General features: G+C 49.9%; 1 protein-coding gene across 4 annotated transcripts in view; it reads right to left on the reverse strand.

Annotated features, from left to right (window-relative positions):
• LOC138567454 (protein phosphatase inhibitor 2-like) overlaps positions 1-19,887 on the reverse strand; it is a 2,745,435-nt gene that overhangs the window by 1,492,908 nt on the left and 1,232,640 nt on the right. The window lies entirely within an intron of this gene.

Raw genomic sequence — 19,887 nt, forward strand, 5'->3', positions numbered from 1 at the left:
CGATTTCGCTGCAGCTTTGGAGGTCTGCAACCTCTCAAGGCTCTCGTCAGCCTTGCTGCCAAAAAGGTGTTCACCGTCAAAAGGCATGTTGAGGAGCCGGATCTGCACATCAGGAGCGAACCCAGACATTCACAACCACGCAAACCTGCGCCTTACGGTGCTCGCCGCCATAGACCGGCTGACACAATCCGCGAAGTCCAAACCCGACTGAACGGCCTCACACATAGCATCCTTGCCATCCTGAACCATAGCAAGGAAACAATCCCGTTCGTCCCCTTCGGGAATATGATCAGCCGCTAATGCAACACAGTTCCACAGAGTGTGCGTGAAACGAGACAAGGCACATATGGAGTTGGCCGCCTGAAGCGCCATACCCCCCGAAGAAAACGCTTTCTTCGCCCAGCCGTCAAAACGTTTGTCGTCCCTATCCGGAGGGATGGTAGGATACGACGCCTGCTTTGCCGGGGCCGTAGCTGCCTGCACCGCCAAACTCTCCAGGGTGGGGTGCCTAGACAAGTAGCAGGGGTCGCTACTGGCTGGACGGTATTTTCGCGACAAAGACTTGCCCACTGCCGGGAGACTCTCCGGAGCAGTCCAAGCCGCCGCCACCCTTCTCTGCAGAGCCATATGAAAAGGCAAAACCAGGTCAGTGGGTGGACCGAGATCAAGGATGTCCGTGAGATCATCCTGAACAAACTCCCCTGGGGGAGCTGACCAACCCAAGTACTCGGTAACCAGAGACATAAGGGGCCGATATGAAGAATCGGCATGAGTGCCAGGCTCCGGCCGACAAAACACCTCCGGAGAGGTGTCCAGTCCACTGGCATCATGCAGCGACTGCCTCAGGTCATCAAACTGGCTATGGCCCGAGATAAGGTCATCTGGAACCGCAACCGGAACCAGGCTGCCATCAGAGCCTTCATCACCCTCTGAAATGTACTCCAGGCGGGGAGAGGAAGACCTCTCAAAGCAGTGCCGGACCTTAGCCATAGCCTTTCTAGGGGCAAACCCCGTGCCACGGGGCCCTTCCGACACCACCGCCTCGAAAGGCGTCGACAGAAAAGGCGTCGACGTCGAGCAAATCAACGTCGACGACAGCTGCAGCGCAGTCAGCATCGGCGGCGTCGACACAGTCCTCGAAGCCGGAGCTCTGAGGGTGTCTCTCGACAACCTGGGCGCCGACGACGTCGACGACCCCCTCGAAGACGGAACCTCGAGAGAAATCGTCAACGACCTCGACGCCCCAGGCGTCGACGTCTTCTTCGAAGACGGCACAGAATCACGCGGTCTCGAGCGCGTCGAGGACCGGGACCTGGAACGGGCATGGCGAGAGCGGCTACCCTTGTCCGAGCGGGACCTCTCCCGCGAGCCGTGCCGACCACCCGAGCCCGAAGGCGTACGGGCGGTGTCTCTCGACCGGTGCCGACCGACCCCACTCGGAGGCGCGGACGGACCAGTGCCCTGCGATTCCAGAATCGCTAGCATCTGCTTCCCGAAGGAAGCCCATTCCTCCGGTGTCGCTTGCATGGAGGGATAAGCGACCCGCCGACGGGCGGAGTCCTCGGAAGAGGACGGGGAAGGCGACCTATGCCGCCGCTTCCTGGAATGCCTAGAAGAGGCGGAGGAGTGGCGAGATCGACTCCTGGAAGGAGACCCACCGGACATCCGACGACGACGCAGAGAGTCACCCCTCGAGTCATCGGTCGAAAGCCCCGCAGACCTCGACTTCCGGGGCTTAGACACCCGGCCTACCGACAGCTTCTTCTTGCGTTCCCGCAAGGCCTTTGCAGTGAGCGACTGGCAGTCGACACAGTCGTCCGTATCGCGGGCCTCCCTGAAGCAGAGGCAGGCGTCGTGCGAGTCCGTGACCGACATATTGGACCCACAGTCCCCGCAGTTCTTGAAGCCCGGACGCGGGGTCGAAGATGAGAAAGACATCGGCACGAACAGGTCTTCACAACCAACCGAACAGGTTCAACGAACCGAGAATAGAAAACAGCAACTCCAACGAGTCGAGGCGTACCGAGATTCACGAAGCGAACACGTTCGTGGAAAAAACAGAACTGAGGCTATGGGCGTCGTGCGTCCGACTTGTCACATCGGGTGACGTCGGGCATCGGAGGAGGTCCTCGGGGACGGCGCATCGACGTCATCGACGCAGGACGCAGACGCCAAAGATTTTCCGAAGCAGCACAGCTGTGGACATTACCTGTCATAGATATAGAATACGTCGGAGGACCCAATCCCCTCAAAGGGATCTACGTCGAGAAGAGGGGGATCCAAGGGTGAAAAGATATCACCTAACTGCTATCAGAAAGGAGTTTTTGGTTTATCATTTTTTTGTTGAATACATCAGGTCCACGGCGGCAAGAGACTTTTTGTAGAAAAAGACACTTAACCACCAAGGCCCTGATTGCTGAGAATGGAACTGTTAGCTCCTGCTGGGAAAGCTCAAGTGTGTGCTGTGCTCCGGAGTCCTACCTTGTCCCGTATTTGAAAGGTGGGGAAGGGAGACCCTAACTACCGCATCCTGACTTATTATTTGTGAACAGTTCCTTCTTTCTTATGAACATTATCCCACACTTTTTTTGTATTTAGCGTAAGGATTGGCAATTGATTTTTTAGTATAGAACCTTTTTATTTTGACAAGACGCCACAAGGACTGACTTATTTTTGTTTGATGGTCGAAGCTTGTTCCCATGTTAGATTTAGGTTTAGATTAGGTGTTTTTCCAACTTACCTTTGAAGTTTAATAAGCGCCCTTGGACTGTTATCACTTGTATCTGTCTTTACTGCTGCCACCACGAGTACCTTACATATAGGGCCTCATTACACGGACGGCGGTGGACCAAGGTGCTATTAGCACCTTGGTCCATGCCGGTAAAATACCGGCACCGCCTTGGAGGAAAGGGGAATTACCGCCCTATTCCAAGGTTGGTGGGGCGGTAATTCCCCCTTCCCCCATTGCCCTTCCCCATTCCCATTTTTGCCCCATAGGGCATAATGGGAATGGGGAAGGTGCTAATTACGGCACTGCAAATTGCGGTACCGTAATTAGCCCCCTGGTCCCTTTGCGGGTTGGTTTTTAACGCCTGCAAAAAGCAGGCGTTAAAGTCTCCAACCCGCAAAGGGACCTCGTATTAAGGCGGTAAGGGTTAACGGTCACCGGTACCATTAACGGTGACCGTTAACCCTTACCGCCGTCCGTGTAATGAGGCCCATAGTGTCTGAAGTGGGTTTTGATTCAACTGATAAAAATTGAAGCCCATGCAAATAATTGTAGTATCTCCAGAAAGGGAAAACAGAATTGTTGAACTCCTGGACTCTGACCATGTATCCACACTCAAAGAGCCGTTGGTCTCCCAATTACATAATCCGACTGGTCAGCAAGATCTGTTCTTTAAGATTCAAGTATTACTAGACACCCTTCCTCTCTCACTACCACGTACATCAGTGGGATCTAATAATATTGAAGGTTCGACCCATTTTTTCTTTTGTTAGTCCTAGCATCCTGAACCCTCCTCCCTGTGAAACTTTTGTTTTTTGTACCCAATTACCATCCATCACAGGACCATCAGGGCAACAGATTAACCTACCGAATTCCAATCCTTCGATAGATTCAGACTCCGAAGAATCTGAAGATTTTGAAACTTTATCCAAAGGAATTGAGAGTTGTTTATTTATGGATTCTGAACCATCTACAGAAGGGACCCTTACACCCCGAGAAGAGATGGCTGATCTAGTCAATGTCATTGTCCAGTTACAGGCCCACCAGATACAAGCTGAGGTTAGACTATTTCTTCTCCTGTGGAACTTCCCTGCAGAGTTCTGCAGGGGTCAGCTCTGTCTCCTGACTACTGGCTGACCTCATTGCGAAATGTGGAGTCCTTTTTTATGCCGATGACAACCAGCTGGTCCAGTTCGGCTGGACTCCCCTCAAGCAGCACCCCCTAACAAACTGCGGGACTGTTTGGCAAAAGTAGGCAGCTGGATGTCGGCCAATTGGTTGAAATTGAATGGAAGCAAAACGGAAGTCCTTGTTGTTGGTCCTCATAGTATGGATCACCTGTGGAACTCGCAGTATTGGCCCGAATCATTGGGCCCTTGTCTGGTTCCCTGTGCCTCATTAAAAAGCCTGGGGGTGAAACTCTTACCCAACAGCTTGCGCGAGGCTCAGATTTCTGAAATATGTAACACTGGGTTTGGGAGACTGAAGTCTTTGAGGAAGATTCTCCCTTTGCTTCCCCCAGCCAATCAAACAACATTGGTAACATCCACTATAATCAGGTCATTGGACACCCAACGGATGCAGGTACACCAACATTTGGCAGTATGGTGCCTCGTCTGACCCAATCACTAGCGCTTCTGCACCGTTTGCACTGGTTGCCAGTCGCTGCCCGGATCGAATTTAAGATTCTTTGTGTCGTCCATCGGGCTGTGCACAACGTTGGTCCCCAATACCTAAAAGGGAAATTAGAGCGGTATTGCCCAGCGAAACAATTGCTCTCTGTGTGCCACCTGCTTCTCAAGATCCTAAAATATCAGCAACAGCGATTGGGAAGTCGATCCTTCTCAGTCCTGGCCCCCAGCTTGTGGAATGCTCTTCTGTTATCTTTGAGAACACTCCTGAGTATCTCCCTTTTAGAAGAGTGCTGAAAACCCATCTGTTTTAGCTCATTTTCTTCCTCAAGTAGGAGTGTGAAGTATTGGTTGTGGGGCTGCCGTCCTTTTTAGCGCTTAGATGCCTTTTGGGCCTTGGTTTGCACTATATACATTTTCAAATAATAATAACAAATAATACTCCAATAGAATTTAACAAAACTTGTTGAGTTGCAGGGAAGATCTCTACTGCCACAAGGGGTAATTCAGCCCTATCTGGATGGTGAAGATTTAGGAAATGTTTTCCTAAACTTCGAGTGTCTAGCGGCGCAGCTGGGATTGGAATAGAATCTTAAAAGATGTTATTTTGGACCTCTAATGAAAGGCGAATTATAAACCTCATATCAACTACTAAATCTTACCCAAGGAGCTACCTTTGTATTCATCAAAGAATGGCTGCTGAAAAGAGATGGGATAAACCTGCAATGTTTATCGGCAGAAGTTAAGAACTATTAACTTGAATCCAGGAGAAACCCCCCTTAGAAAGGGGTGAAAGAATTAAAAACACTGTGGCTCTATGGATCAATGGTAAAACCTTGGACGAGCTAACCGAAATGATCATCCTGGAACAGTTTACTAATTCCTTACCCTGTTTTTTGCAAAAAGCTGTTCTAAATTTAAATCGGCCTACCCTGGCTACGGCCATTGAGACTGCGGAAAACCACTCTGATGCAGCTAAACATTTCCCTTTGACCCAGCGTTGGGAGGAACGGAAGGATCTAAAACCAATCCACCGACCTCACCCTCACGGAATAGAAAGACCAGGGGGATCATATAAAGGCAAGGAAGGGCTGCTATGATAAAGAATAGACATCAAAACAATTAACTCCAAAGCCAAAGATGAAATCAAAAAGGAAGAAGTAAAAGGAAGTAGGCCATCCCCTCCGGTCTGTCTTTCCTGTAGAGAGACCGGACATGTGGCTAGACACTGTCCAAAGAATCTAAAGGATGAACCTATGGGAATAGGTTGTCTAAAGGGGAAGAATGATGGGATGAGCCTGAGGAAGAGCTAGAGACTTTTAGTATCTTTTTTAATTATCTTTTTTATTGATTTTAAAATACAACAAGGATCAACATCAAAAACATACCTCCCTCACACCCTTCCCCCCCTCCCCCCACCCCCTGATTCCCTTAGGCTCGAGATGACTTAACATTGCAACCAGTCTTATGCAAAGAACACTAGTTTAGGCTTCAAAACATATTGAGGATACAAATGTTATGAGGGCACCATTGGAGCATATAGTCACTCTGAAGATATTGTAGAATTGGACCCCAGTTCAAATTAAAGTTCTCGGTGGTTCCCTGCAATTTACATGTCACCCATTCCATAGTTATAAAGTTCCTTACCTTTCTTAGCCAGCCATTGGAGTTGTGTCGGGGGCATCTGCTGCTTCCAGCCTTGGGCTATGACCAGCCAGGCCGCCACAACCAGAACCATAATCACCTTCCGTTGGCGCTTGGAGTGTGTTTTCTGTGTGGGGTCCCATATGCCGGCCAGCCATATGCTGTCTCCTAGCTTTTCGGCCCCCTGGACCATTTTCCCCACTTGCGCCTTGACCTCGTTCCAGAAGGGGATGATGCTCGGGCAGGCTCTCCTGTATGTTTCCAGTCTCCATCTTGATGACACCCACGCCAGCATAGACCGTCCGTGCTAGGATACATGTCCTTCAGTCTCTTCGGGGTAATGTACCATTGCAGCAGAACCTTTAGCCACATTTCCCTAAGGTGGATGGAATTTGTCAGAGTGGCGACGTTCCGCCAAGTTCCCTCCAAGTGACAGCGCAGAATTTCCATCCCCACCGTCCCCTCCCACCTCTTCATGTACAACCAGCACACTTCTTCCCCTTGCGAGTTCAGATGTGCGTAAAGATTTGATATCAACCTGCGCGTACCTGGGTCAGTTATCATATAGGTCTCAAATTGTGTAAGATCTCTCGCTCCTGCTTCTTCGTTGGTCCCAGAAGACAGCCAATGACTCAGTATTTCTCTGTCCTCGCCGCTCCCAGTTCTTGTACGCAGTCTTCAAACGACCCGATTGTCCTGCCTTTGTACATGTTTCCAATTCTGGTACAGCCCGTCTGTTTCCATGACATAAAGGCCTTCGGGTCCATCCCCGGTGGAAAGTCAGGGTTGTGGAAAAGTGGCGCACACGGAGAGGGGTGCGTCGTCAGGTTTCCTCTCTTTACTGCCGAGTCCCATGCATGGAGAAGAGCACCCAGTATTTCACTTATTCGCGTGCTCATGTGTCTGTACCTCTTGTGAGACCACAAGAGGTTCGAGAGCGGGCCCCCGGCCACAGCTATGTCCTGCATTGCCCATTTGGTCTGTGGATAATCTGCCACCCACTCTTTAACGATGCGCAGCTGTGCCGCTTCGTAATACCTCTTAAAGTGTGGAAAGACCAGGCCCCCCCTCCTTAACAGCTGCTGTCAATGTGGCCATTGCCACCCTCGGTCTTCTGCGCTGCCATATGTATGCGGATGCCATTTTGTTTAAAGAGTGAAAGAAAGACCTGGGAAGCCTTACTGGAAGGGCCTGGAAGTAATACAAGACTTTAGGGAGGATTGTCATCTTCACTGCCGAGATGCGCCCCCACCACGATGTAGACAGTGACGTCCATCTCATCAGCAGCATTTGGAGGTGGGTGAGCAATTCCGAGTAGTTTGCAGCGTATAGTTGACTCGTCTTGGAGGTGAGCTTTACTCCGAGGTAGGTGATCTTGCCTCGAGCTGCCTGGACTCTCTGCACCAGGGCCAGGTTTGAGATGGTCACGGGGTCGGCCGATAGATTCATGTATTTCTGATTTATTTTTGTTTATTTTGAGGCCTGAAATGGCTCCAAATGTCTCCAGCTCGCTCATCAGTGTGGGGAGGGATCTGGTCGGGTCGGTCAGTGCCAGCAGCATGTCATCGGCGAATGCCATTGTTTTGTGTTCCACCCCACCCATCTGCACTCCCTTAATTAGGTGCTGTTGTCGAATCCTTGCTAGGAGAGGTTCTAGAAACAAGGCGTACAGGAGAGGGGACAGCGGGCACCCTTGCTTTGTGCCTCTCGTCTGCGCGACAGTTTTAGACAGGAAGCTGTTGACGGCGATTCTTAGGGATGGACTTCTATAGTTTGCATTTAACATCCCCATATAAGAGTCCCCAAAGCCCATGTCTGTCATTGTTCGAAAGAGCTGCGACCACTCGACTCGGTCGAACGCCTTTTCAGCGTCTATGGCGACTAGAATAGCCTCGATGTCAGTGCGTTCGGCCTTTTCTATTATGTGGCATATTCTCCTGGTGTTATCCGCTGCTTGCCTTGTAGGGACGAAACCCGACTGGTCCACATCCACCAGAGAAGACAGGTGCTCTGTTAACCTATTAGCTAGGACCTTCGTAAAAAGCTTTGCATCAAGATTAATGAGAGCTATCGGTCTATAAGATCCTGGGAGGGTGGGATCTTTATCTGGCTTCAAAAAGAGCACCAGTTTTGCCTCATTCATTGAGGCTGTGATATTACCCTTTGATTTTAAGGTGTTAAAGAGGCTTGGGAGCCTGGGGGCTAGTGCATGTCGAAATCTCTTATAGCAGGCTTCAGTATACCCATCCGGGCCTGCTGCTTTGTTCTTCGGGAGTTGTTTGATGGGGAGTAGCACTTCCTCCTGTGAGATATCCAGGTCCAGTGCTTCCCGGGCTTCCTCAGACAGACGCGGAAGGGATACCCTCTGAAGGTATAGTTTTTGGTCCTCCTCTGATGGAGAACTGGTGGTGTATAGGTCCTGATAAAAGGATCTCATAATCTCACCCATTTCGTCGTTGGTCGTTTTCCGGGCACCAGAAGGGTCCACCAGCGCCAAGAATGTCCTTTTCCTGGTCACCTCCCTGAGCTCCCGAGCGAGTAGGGTATCCACCTTGATGGCAAGGATGTAGTATCTTTGTTTCATTTCATGAGCGCCTGGCCCACCTTTTGGGTATGCAGGAGCTCCAACTGGCCCTGGATGTGTTTCATGGCCCGCCTTTTGGCCCTGCTAGGGTTGGCCGCTGTCTCCTTCTGCGCATCAAGCAGTAGAGATTCCAGGTCTCTCTCCCATTGCCCTAGTTGTTTATCTCTCTTGGGTTTCATTGCTATTAATTCACCCCACAGGACTGCTTAAAGGCATCCCACAACATGTCTTGAGGGGTCTCCCCCGTGTCATTTTCGATTAAATACGTGTCGATCCTTTCTTGGATTTCCTCGACCAGCACTGGGCCCTGCAGGAGCTCTGAGGGAAAACACCAGGCCCACACCCCACACTCCCTAGTTTTGAATGCCAGGGACAAAGTTATGGGGGCATCATCGGAGCGGACAATGGGGCCCGTTTCCACATCTCTGATTATGCCTAGAAGGGCCGTAGAGACCCATATGTAGTCTATCCTCAATAGAGAGTTGTGGACGTGGGAGTAGTGCGTAAAGCCCCGCCGGTCGCCATGTTGTGTTCGCCAGGCGTCGGACAGGGAGAGAGAATCAAATGTCTTATTTAGTGCCTCCGAGGGGGCTTTCGATCCTTAGCTGGTTCTACCCGACCTGTCCTGAGTGGGATTCCAAGCCAGGTTCAGATCCCCTCCCAGTATGATTTCTCTCATCGCAAATTGTTCAAGAGAACCCATCGTGTCCTTGGGGAAAGCCTCTTGGCCCACATTGGGGGCGTAAACCAACGCAAGGGTGATCCGTCTCCCCTCCACCGTAATGTTCAGGAAGGCATACCTAGCCTCCCCGTTGGATCTGTGGTCGTGGATCTGGACTTTCAGAGTGCCCTTAATGGCCACCAGGACCCCTGCTCTCTTCCCCTCCGCATTTGACTGGAAGACATGTCTCGCCCCTTTTATCTTGAAGCAGGTTTTGTCACTTTTCTTTATATGCGTTTCCTGATACAGTAGAATGTTCGCTTTCTGCTTCCTAGCCTGTCTGTCAAGTTTGGCTCTTTTTATGTGGGTGTTCATGCCTCGTACATTCTGCGAGAGCACTGTCACCGAGATCTTATGTGTTGTGTTCATTGTAAGGTTGGTGGATAGACTTGTTGTGGTTGCCTCTTTTTTCAGATGTAGTTTGTGTCCTGCCGAAATGTCGTCTCGTCGCCCCTAACTTGGAAGCCCCCCTTTTTCCTACCCCCCCCAACAATACCCATGAGGTCAGGGGCGGGTTGCTACATGCCCTGAGACAGCGTGTCCAGAGCTCCCGGCTCGTAATTTTCCTCATAAACACATCGTGGGGAATCCTAAACCCCACTACCGATTCCATCAGATTTTTCCTGTTTCCTCTCTTTGGCCTGCTCTTTATCTAACGGGCGCGTCAACCGCGTTCCTCTTCTCCAGTTGGCGTTGCATCAGCAGTCCATGGTTTATTCAGGGTTCAAAGAGTGCTCGGCATGCCCCCGGGCCTGCCTGGCCTTCCTTACTCTTCCTTTCTTGTGTATCGTCTCCAATCCCTCTTGATGGTTTGGCCTCTTGAGCCTCATCTGGGGATCCGGGTGTGCCCCATCCTCTCCAGTCGATATGCCCAGTAACATTTCTCCTTCTTCACAGGATGTGATCCTGTGTTGGACTCCCTCCCATGTAAATAGGAGACCGAACGGGAAAGTCCACCTGTATTTCACCTGGGCCGCTGACAAGTGGCGGACCACCGGGCCCATCAGCCGTCTTTTAAGCAGGGTAGACTGGGCCAAGTCCTGGTATAGTTGTACTTCCTGGCCGTTCACTCTTATCAGCGGGGATTGCCTAGCCTTCCTCAATATCTGCTTCCTCTGGGTGTAAAATGACATGGCCACCAGCACATCCCTGGGTCTAATTCCCGGTTCAGCCCCTCTTTTTGGACCCACTCTGTGGATTCGGTCGATCCCTATCCCTGGGTCAGCTTCTTCGGCCAGGATCTCCGTGAACAGTTGCGTGACTGTGGACTTCAGGTCTGGGTCGCCTATGGTTTCCGGTAGGTTTTTGATTCTGACAATGGATCTCCTCGATCTATTTTCAAGATCCTCGCATTGCTGTCCGAGGTACATAGTGGTCTGGGCTATCCTATCTAGTGTCTCTTCCGACTTTTGGGAGTCTTCCTCTACTTGCTGGAGTTTTCTTTCCAATGTGTCAGTTCTCTCCCCCAATTTAGCAACGTCCTGTCTGATTTCCTGGATTGATTGCACCATTTCTCCCCTAAGGAGTTTAAATTGCTCTTGGACAGAAGTGAGCAGTTGCAATTGCAGTTCTTTAAAGTACGCTTGCATGTCCTCTTTATTCATTGTGCTTCCCTCCATCCTTCCTCGGGTTGAGATGGGGGCTAGCAGGTGGAAGTTTTCCGATGTGGATGTGAGGCCGCCCTGCGTCCCCAGAGCTGCTTCAGATTCTTTCCCTGGCTTCTCGGTGGGGAGGACCGCGTGGAGGAACCAGCCCGCGTCTTGGACATTTATGCTCCTCGCTGGGCCTGATGGTGGTATGCCGTGTGGGCTTGCACCAGTAGTCCCAGGGGGAACCTTAATTGTTGACCTGGAGGGGGCTTGCGGGGCCGCCCGTTCCCAGGGGAGGCCCGATCCCAAATGACAGTGGGCTTGTCCTGCTGTGTCTGTTAGTTCTAATTGCTTTTGTCCGTTGGATCAGCGCTTGTAGGCAGCTGGCGAGGGCAATTTCTGTTTCGAAACCCGCTGGAAAGGGATCCGTGGGCTCACGTTACTCGTGAGCCCCCACTTTGGGGGCACCAGGAAGAATGTCTTTTTATGGGCTTCCCCCCTTCCTTGTAGCCGATTGTATATGTATTCCCTCACCTTCTGTGTGAAGGGGGTGGCCTGGATCTGGCCGTTCCCGGGCCTATGAAGGCTGCTCCCCGCTGGATGGTACGGCTGGCCCTGACAGTCCTAACAACCCATGGTCGTTGTTGCATTTGGGCTGCAATCAGTTACTGGTTGGTCCGCCTGGGGGTGCCCCACACCAGTTCCTACTGCAATGTTGGATGCAGGTCTTCCCGCACTGAAGGAGAGCCCCTCCTGAGGCTGAGCTCTCCCCCCCTGGCCAACGCTCGGCCTCCACTCCGCGATGCCCGGGGATCTCTGATCGCCTGGTAGGGCGCAATGGTGCTGGGCAGCGCTCCCCGCTCCTCGGTGTGTTGCCGCCGGGGCTCCGTGTCCCCGTGCCTCCCTGGAGGGGTGTAGGCTCCTCTGGATCCGTGCTAGCTCCAATCCGGCTCCCGGTCGGCATCGCAGGGCCCCGCTGTATGCACTGCTGCTCCACGGCTCTCCGGCGGTGCCGAGAAAGGAGTCCGCCGAGTCTCGACTCTGGTCTCCGCCCGGGGGCCCGAGTCCGCACACACCGCTCCCACAACCCCTCCTCAGTGCGGGCGCTCACTGCCACATGGGCCGCTGCTTCTGCTCTCCTGGGGCGCTGCAGCCGCCGCCACCGCGGACACTCCTCCGACGGGCCAGAAGAGCAACATCGAGGAGAGGCCCGCTGACCTCTCGGTGATAGGTGCAGTACAGACGAGCTGCGCCGCATGCGAGCCCAGCGGGGGAGCTTGCAGCGCAGCTAGTCTGTCTCACGGAGCTCTGTTCCGGGTCCGGAGTGCTGTGATTCTTATGTGGTCATTCTTCCGGGGGAGGGGGGGGTAGCACTGCTATCGTGCCCCGCTGATGCGTTTTCAAGCGTGGGATCGCCCGTTTTGCATTGTTGATGGGCTAAGTTTTGCAGCCCAGGGGGGAGAGACGGTCAGACACGTCCTCCTTCAACGGCCGCCATCTTAGAATCTTTAGTATCTTTTTATGTCAATCCTCTACAGACTTTACATATGAGAAGGCTTGGGTAAACGGAAGACAAGTAAGGGCCTTGATCGATTTGGTTAGTAAGCAAACTGCTATCCGAGCCGATTTAGTTTCAACTAAGGACCTAGAAAATGCGGCACTAGTTAGAGTCACCTGTGTGCATGGCGATAACAAAGTGTACCGCAAGATACCAGTACACATTAACATCCGGGGGGAATCTTGTGAAATAACATCAGTCATAATACCTGGGCTCCCCAATGAAGTTATCCTGGGACGGGACTTCCCTACCTTTTCAAATCTCTTACAGGAAAACAAACCTCCATTTGGAGTAGCTGGCAAACAGGCTATTCCGCCCAAAGCTCTCCAATATGGCACTGGGAGGTAACAGAACTCATGAAACCAGAAACAACCCTCAAAACCAGTTTATAGGCTACTGTAGAGAGACCAATAAAACCTCTAGACCTCTACGCAAACCAACCAACGCCAAACAAGGGGATATAACAATAATAATAATAATAATAAATAATAATTTGGCATTTATATAGCGCTACAAACCCTCAGGTATCTGAGCGCTGCTTATTATTACCCACGGTGTGTGGTGCTCATTTATCGACCTCGGAAGGATGAAAGGCTGAGTTTGGCCCCGCCGGGATTCGAACCTGCGTTAGCAGACTCTGCACCGATGTCAAAGCGAGCGCTCTACTCGCTGTGCCACTTGACCGGCATGGTCAAGAGTTTGTGGATATCTCTCGTCCCTGTTCTCTTCCGGATCCTGGACGAAGAACAGACATATCCACACTGCATAGGGGAAGGGTATGTGAGAACCTGAAGGTGTCTCCCTGACTAGTCCCCGGGGGTCTGTCATCCAGGTGGCCAGGACATGGCCATCGCTATTGGCACCAGTTCCTGTGGGTGGACCAGTGAGGGAGGATCACCTGGGTGAGCGGTCTTCAGGGAGTGGAAGTGGGACACTGACGGGCGAGATGCGGTATTCCCCCTTCTTATTACGCCTTTTCCCCAACCTACCATGTAGGATACACAAACTCTTTACCCCCCCCCCTTTTCCGATGCGAACACTTTCGCGTATCACAAAGGAGTGCGCAATAACACTCAAGCCATTCATGTGACATGTCCCAACACCAGGGTCAGGCAGAGTCAGGCAATTGACCAGAACCACACACACCTAACGGCCCTTCCTCTTCCCCACAGGGATAAAAGGTGGAGCACGAAAGCACAAGGTGAGGAAGGCAAACCGCACGACGTGAAAGCTAACTCAGCACGGCAGTTCAAGAGGAGGAGAAAGACAGATCATACTGAGAGGCTGACAAGGAGAGAAGCGGCCTTGCCCTTTCCGACTAAGGCCTGTGAAACCTCCACAGCAGGAATCATAAGACCGCAAACAATAGCCAGTGTGTGTTGCAGCAGATGTCAACGGTAAACGAGATCTTCCTCCGCTGATAACCAAGCCGGGGGAGACTCTTGTCCCCGTGGTACTGACCTTGACTCCAGAGAGAAGAAAGCCAAGCGGTTCAAAACTGTCATGCATCATGCCCCCACACATCATGCCCCCACACCTGCTAGAGTCCCTGCAGTACGCCGAACCAATACCACTTCTAGTTCATGTACAGGACAGGGGCAGCGTGGGGCCCGCAATCCTCCTTTGTGGTATGGTACCAATCATTACAGAAGAAGTCATTATCGGGACTGATTGTATAGGCAGCTTCCTTGGCGCATTGGGTCAGGCAGAGCCAGGCGTACTGATACCCGGCAGTCACGTTCATTTCCGGACCACGTGACAAGAAAGGCCCACTCGTGTGACTGTTCCTTGGGTCACGTCACATGCTAACAGCGTTCACGTGACAAGGTTCCTGTGGCATCGGGATAAAAACTGTGTTCTCTCGCTTGCACAGTGCTTCACAGCTGTTCCTTACCGGCACTGTTTGGCGCGCTCCACTCAAACCTTGATTCTCGGCATATCTTGATCATGGACCTCGCCCCACGGACTTCGTTTGCCTTCTCCTTCTGCTTTGGCAGCTCTCGTATGGATCTCTGGCTGTTTTGACCCATGGACTGTTATACCGGACCTCTTTGCTCATTCCCTGGATTTGGTACCTGTTACCTTCCACGTACTTACCTGGATTTACGATTCCTCTTGTTGCAAATGCTTCCTGCTTTTGTTTCGCCAAGTACCAAGCAATCAGCTACAAGTGTGCCCAGTGATTGGTACTTCAAGCACACAGCAGTGACCTTCACTGTTACTCTTCCGTGGTCACCATTACCATTCTCTGAGGGTGCTGTCCCCCACTCCCCCCATGCAAGTATGTCCCAGGCCCCAGTATGGTTAGCAGTGACTTTACTACTACACTTAGGTAAGCCATTTCTCTGACACTATCAGTTCATTGTCACAGACCGTTACCGTGATTGTTTGTACTAGTAATTGTTTGCCTTACAGCGGCCTTGGGGTTTCCAGTGCTCCGTGGTTCCGGCTTTCCAGTATCTCACACCTGTGGCCTCAAGGATTGCACAGAGAGTTATATTATCTCTCTCTGTGTGTTAATTGTGCACGGAGGCCTCTTTAATCTACACGACAATCAAGTCTTGACAATAACAGCCGGTGAGTCGAGGGGAGAACCGATAAGAAACCAAACTCTGCTGAATGAAAGTAGCAAAAGGCTAATTGAACTGTGAAATGTTACAAATAACTGCTGATATCGTAAAGGAGGAAAACCAGCGACAGAGAAGTACGGCACCAATTTGGTGCTGACTTAGGAAACTCTGGGCGGTTACCCGATTGTTGAAACTACCATTACCAGAAGGCCTTGGGAAAGGCGGAAGAGGAGTCAAGGTGTCATACAGGGGTCTTGTAAAATTCTCTGTAGAGTCGAAAGTCTTTGACCGACTGACGATTGTCAGTGAATGGAAGTGAATCCTGCACGTAAGAATGGAATAAGAAAAGGTACAATTGACAAGATTGGTAAGAGTGTACCTGAATGAGGGATGCCGATGAATAAAGGATGTCCACAGTGGTATGATTGATAAAGTTGGCAAGAGTGAACCCGGAGGAGGGAAGCCGATGAACAAGGGGGCGAAGGCCAAAGCCCCAATATACAATGTGTTGACAAGAGTGAACGCGGCAGACAGTTGTCCACAGTGAACGGTGTAAAAAGAACATTAAGATTATGAATGCCTCGGAAGATCATGGTTTAAGGAAACCGCAGTGAACCCGGCTGAGGGAAAGTAACATTTGAGAAGGGATCTACGCCCGGAAGAGGGGGATCCAGGGATGAAACGATATCACCTAACATGCAAGCAGAAATGAACTTTTGGTTTATTATTTTTTTGTTGAATACATCAGGTCCACAGCAGCAAGAGACTTTTTGTAGAAAAGAAACTTAACCAATGAAGGCCATGATAGCTGAGAACAGAACTGTTAGCTCGTGCTGGGAAAGCTGGAGCGTGTGCTGTGCTCCAGAGTCCTACCTTGTCCTGTGCTTGAAACGTGGGGAAGGGAGTATCAGGTTTGACAGCAATTATATCAAGCAGGTCGGTAATATCTTCTTCTTCACTCAGAAATCGGAGTTCACCTTCTCCCCCTTCCTCCTCACCTGAGGTAGTAGATGAATAATCCAATTTCTTCCTTCGAGGTCGCCGAGCTTCTGCCTTCTTTGTTTGTGCAGATAAGGTCTGCCTCGGAAGGAAGCCACCGTGATTCCAACCCAAGGAATCTCCGGAGACCTCTCTCCGCAACAGCCAGGAGCGTTGTAGGGGAAAAAGCCTCAGGCACAAAAAACCCCAAGGTCTTCTCGAGTCCAACGGCACAAATAGGCCGGGGTACGGTGATGAATGTCTCAGGTGGACAGCAAGCTGTGTAAACAGCGCGGATAAAATTAAAGGGTGATCACAACAGAGGATCGAGAGGGATATTAAAAAGAATTATAAAAAAAAAGGATGAATAGATGGAACCGAACCGGAATGCTCATAGAAAAACACAGAAGGGAAGTAGGCAAGAACTCTGACTAAATGCAGACAGAACATGGGAAACAGAAAGAAACCAGAAGAAATAAGGCTGTAAGAGCACGAGAATAATGAGGACAAAACTGCAAGGGGTCTGCAAGAAAGCAGAGAGAGAGGACACAAACTGTAAGCGATAGCGTGGGCGGATCGCCGCCAAGGGAAATCACGGGGAGCGCTGTCAACGAGGAGAAATCCAGAAGTTGCAACGCACCGATCCGCCAAGTCCAGGAGAGGAAAAAGAACTTGGCGACAGCCATGTTAGAAAAAGACTAGACTGCAGCGGCATGCTAAGAAACAGCGTAACGGCACAGTCTAATGGCGTCGGTGTTTCCATTTGTTCCATACACGCCAACTTCCCAAGTTTGTGATAGGGAGACCCTGACTACCGCATCCTGATTTATTATTTGTGAACACTTCCTTCTTTCATATGAACATTATCCCACACTTCATTTGTATTTAGCGAAAGCATTGGCAATATTTTTTTTTAGTATAGGCGCTTTTTGATAAGATGCCACAAGGACTGCTTATTTTTGTTTGATGGTCGAAGCTTGCTTATTTAGGTTTAGATTAGGCGGTTTTCCAACCTACCTTTTCAGTTTAATAAACACCTTTGAATTGTGATCACTTGTGTCTGTCTTTAAAGTTGACACCATGAGTTCCATACAGGTGTCAACTAGATTTCTCATTCCAGATTCTTCAGAAAACAATTCTTCAAGTACATTAGGAGGACCGTATTCATAACCAAGGGGTACATCCTGATCTTCCTTCTCTTCCAAAATGGATCCCATGGTCCTGAAGAAGTTAGTCTTTGGTAGAGGCATGAATGACTTTGATGCTCGACCAAAGGTTTTTAACTTCTCAAAGGCGCCGATGGCGAAACAGTTGAAGGCCGTTCAGAGTGTTTTGACGGCTTAATAGGCTTCGACGGGGGTGTCAACGGCTTAGATACGTGCTCCTTCACAGGCATCAAGGAGGAAGGTTTGGACTTTTGCCTGTATGGAGACGAAGTCTCCTTAGAAACATGTCGAGGAGACTTACCTCCTGGGCTCTTTGGCATGCGAGTAGTGGTTCCTGTAGTCACCCTGTCGGTCTTATCAGACGCAGTGGGCTGTGAAGTCTTCTTGGGCTCTTTCGGAGGGGTACTGGGAGCTACCTTCTGAAAAGCCTCCAGTATTGTTAGACTGAATTTTTCCCAGTCAGTGGGTGGTGCCGACATACTCTGGAAACTCATCACCTGTCAGGAGAGGAGCCCGACTAAGATGACAGCGATCGATGGTGTTGTTTCGCAGCCCCGAGAATGAGTAGCCGAGCAGCAGAGAGAGAGAGCAGTCCCGAGCAAGAGCTGAGACAAGCCCAACCACCGGGCCCTACCAAGTAAGAGGCCCTTGGGGACCGGGAGAAATAGAAGGCCCATGGTATATTTGTATCTGTCAGAAAAAACTCATCCCAGTACCTAAAACAAGTTTTCAAATACAGAAATATCTCATTTAAGAAGTGAAACGCCTAGAAGAGAGGAGCTGGGCACACACAATCAATGAGTAATAAGTGGAGAGATACCCAAACCAGAGGTATACAGCCTAGAAGAGAGGCTGTGCATCGAGAGGCTGTGCATCAATACAGCTGGAGGGATAACAAGTAAAGAAAGAAACACTCAAAGTCTGAGAACAGATAATATAAGAATAGAAAGGGCAGAGGAAAACCCCAATCAAGTGCTCTCAAGGAGGAGGCCTGGAAAGAAGTTGCAAATAACTGTCCGAATAACTGTCCGAGTAGCAAGAAAGGTTATTGTAAGAGACATTTGGAAACTGCTCTACAAGAGTTGGTTGCAGAGACTGGTCCACTGAGAGGTGGCATAATTCAAGACCATTTAATGGCCTGTAGGGAAGACCAGGCGAAGAAAAATCATTCCCTTGGTTTAGTTAGTTAACATTAGTGGCAGGGCCAGGGATCGATGGACGGAGAATATATTTTCTTTTGACAACGGACAAGCACCTTTATTTTTTTTAGTTAGGTAGGTGTGAGAGGTCAAAAATGTGAGGCTGACAACTTTGTGAAGGTTTTTCAAAAGATGCCATTTTATTAACTCAAAAGGTTGGATAAATGCCTCACTATCCCTACCCTGACAAGGTTTTCCCCGCTTAAAGTAAACTAAAGGAAACACTCTAACAAAGGATATCTGTCCTTCACACTAGACATACTGTCATGATTCGTCGTTTCAGCCCTTTCTGGACTACGTGGTCCATAAAACACTGCAACGTTCCTTCAAGAGTAATACCAACATGACCGCGTGGCTCTGGCGTCTCAACGCTACCTTTCCGAACTATCGGCAAGTGTTTGTCATACTTTCCCTCTTTTTCGTGCTATCGCCTTGTTAGCGCATTCTATCCTTCCAGGTAGTTTACAAGTCCCATCCACGCCTCCCGCTTGTAATTCCCTCGCGCTCCTCCTTCCAGGGGCTTCGACCGGGCCGCACTCATTCCCTACCTGCTATCAGTACGAGTTCTGGTTCCTTCCTGACTTCCTTCCTCCCGGGACTTCTTACCTGATCCTTCCAGGAGTTCTGAACGCACACCTAACTACGGTTGGATTCCTACCTGCACACTGGCGACTGAGGACACTCGCCCGTGTTTTTACAAGACCCGTCTGGAAGAAAGAAAAACCCCAGACCAAGACTTCAAAAGATAAACAGGTGAGATTCAAGGCTAAGTGTGAAACATACGGTAACTCAATAAGGTAATGCATGGCAGTTCAAAGGCAACAAAAATATAACAATTAAATTCACAATATGAATTCCCCTTCACACAGGATTTGCAACAAAGTTCCAACACAATTCTTTGTAACTTCAACTAGACAACAGAAAGTTCCAACACTCCAGTGGTTCAACAAAAAGGTTATTTCTATTCCTTTTGCAATAGTAAGATTCAAAATGATCTTCTTCTCATTAAAGGGAAAGTTCACTCAAAAATGGTATTGTCCAAATTGATTGGGCATGTCTTTTTAAATTTTATAAATTTATTTGTATTGAGTTTTTGGTTGACATCAATCAAGGGCAACATGTGGTTTGTCATTTAAGTCAACAGATCACAATAAGAAAAATTAACATCATCTAATACATACAAATTGTGCAGTGCCTTACTTTGTATCTCTGGTCCCTTCCCTTAAAACTTCCCTCTTACCCCCAAAACATTTCAACACTGGCTCGGGTATGTCACACATTGTGAATTAACATTATCATTAACATTTTTATGAGGACTTTTATAACATCTCAACTGGTTACATAGCATTTGGCGCGCAGGCTTTCTCACAAAGTCATTGTAGGGTTTATCGTATTCTTCAATGTCGGGCAAAGTCTGTGTGTTATAATTCAGTGTTCATATTTTGCACGGAATTCAGCCCATGCCATTTCAGCGGAGCCCCGTTCCCCATGGATGTCAGCTGTTAGGCAGTCCATGTCG

The sequence above is a fragment of the Ambystoma mexicanum genome, chromosome 1p (assembly GCF_040938575.1).
Source record: "Ambystoma mexicanum isolate Mex_15411 chromosome 1p, UKY_AmexF1_1, whole genome shotgun sequence".
Taxonomy (NCBI): domain Eukaryota; kingdom Metazoa; phylum Chordata; class Amphibia; order Caudata; family Ambystomatidae; genus Ambystoma; species Ambystoma mexicanum.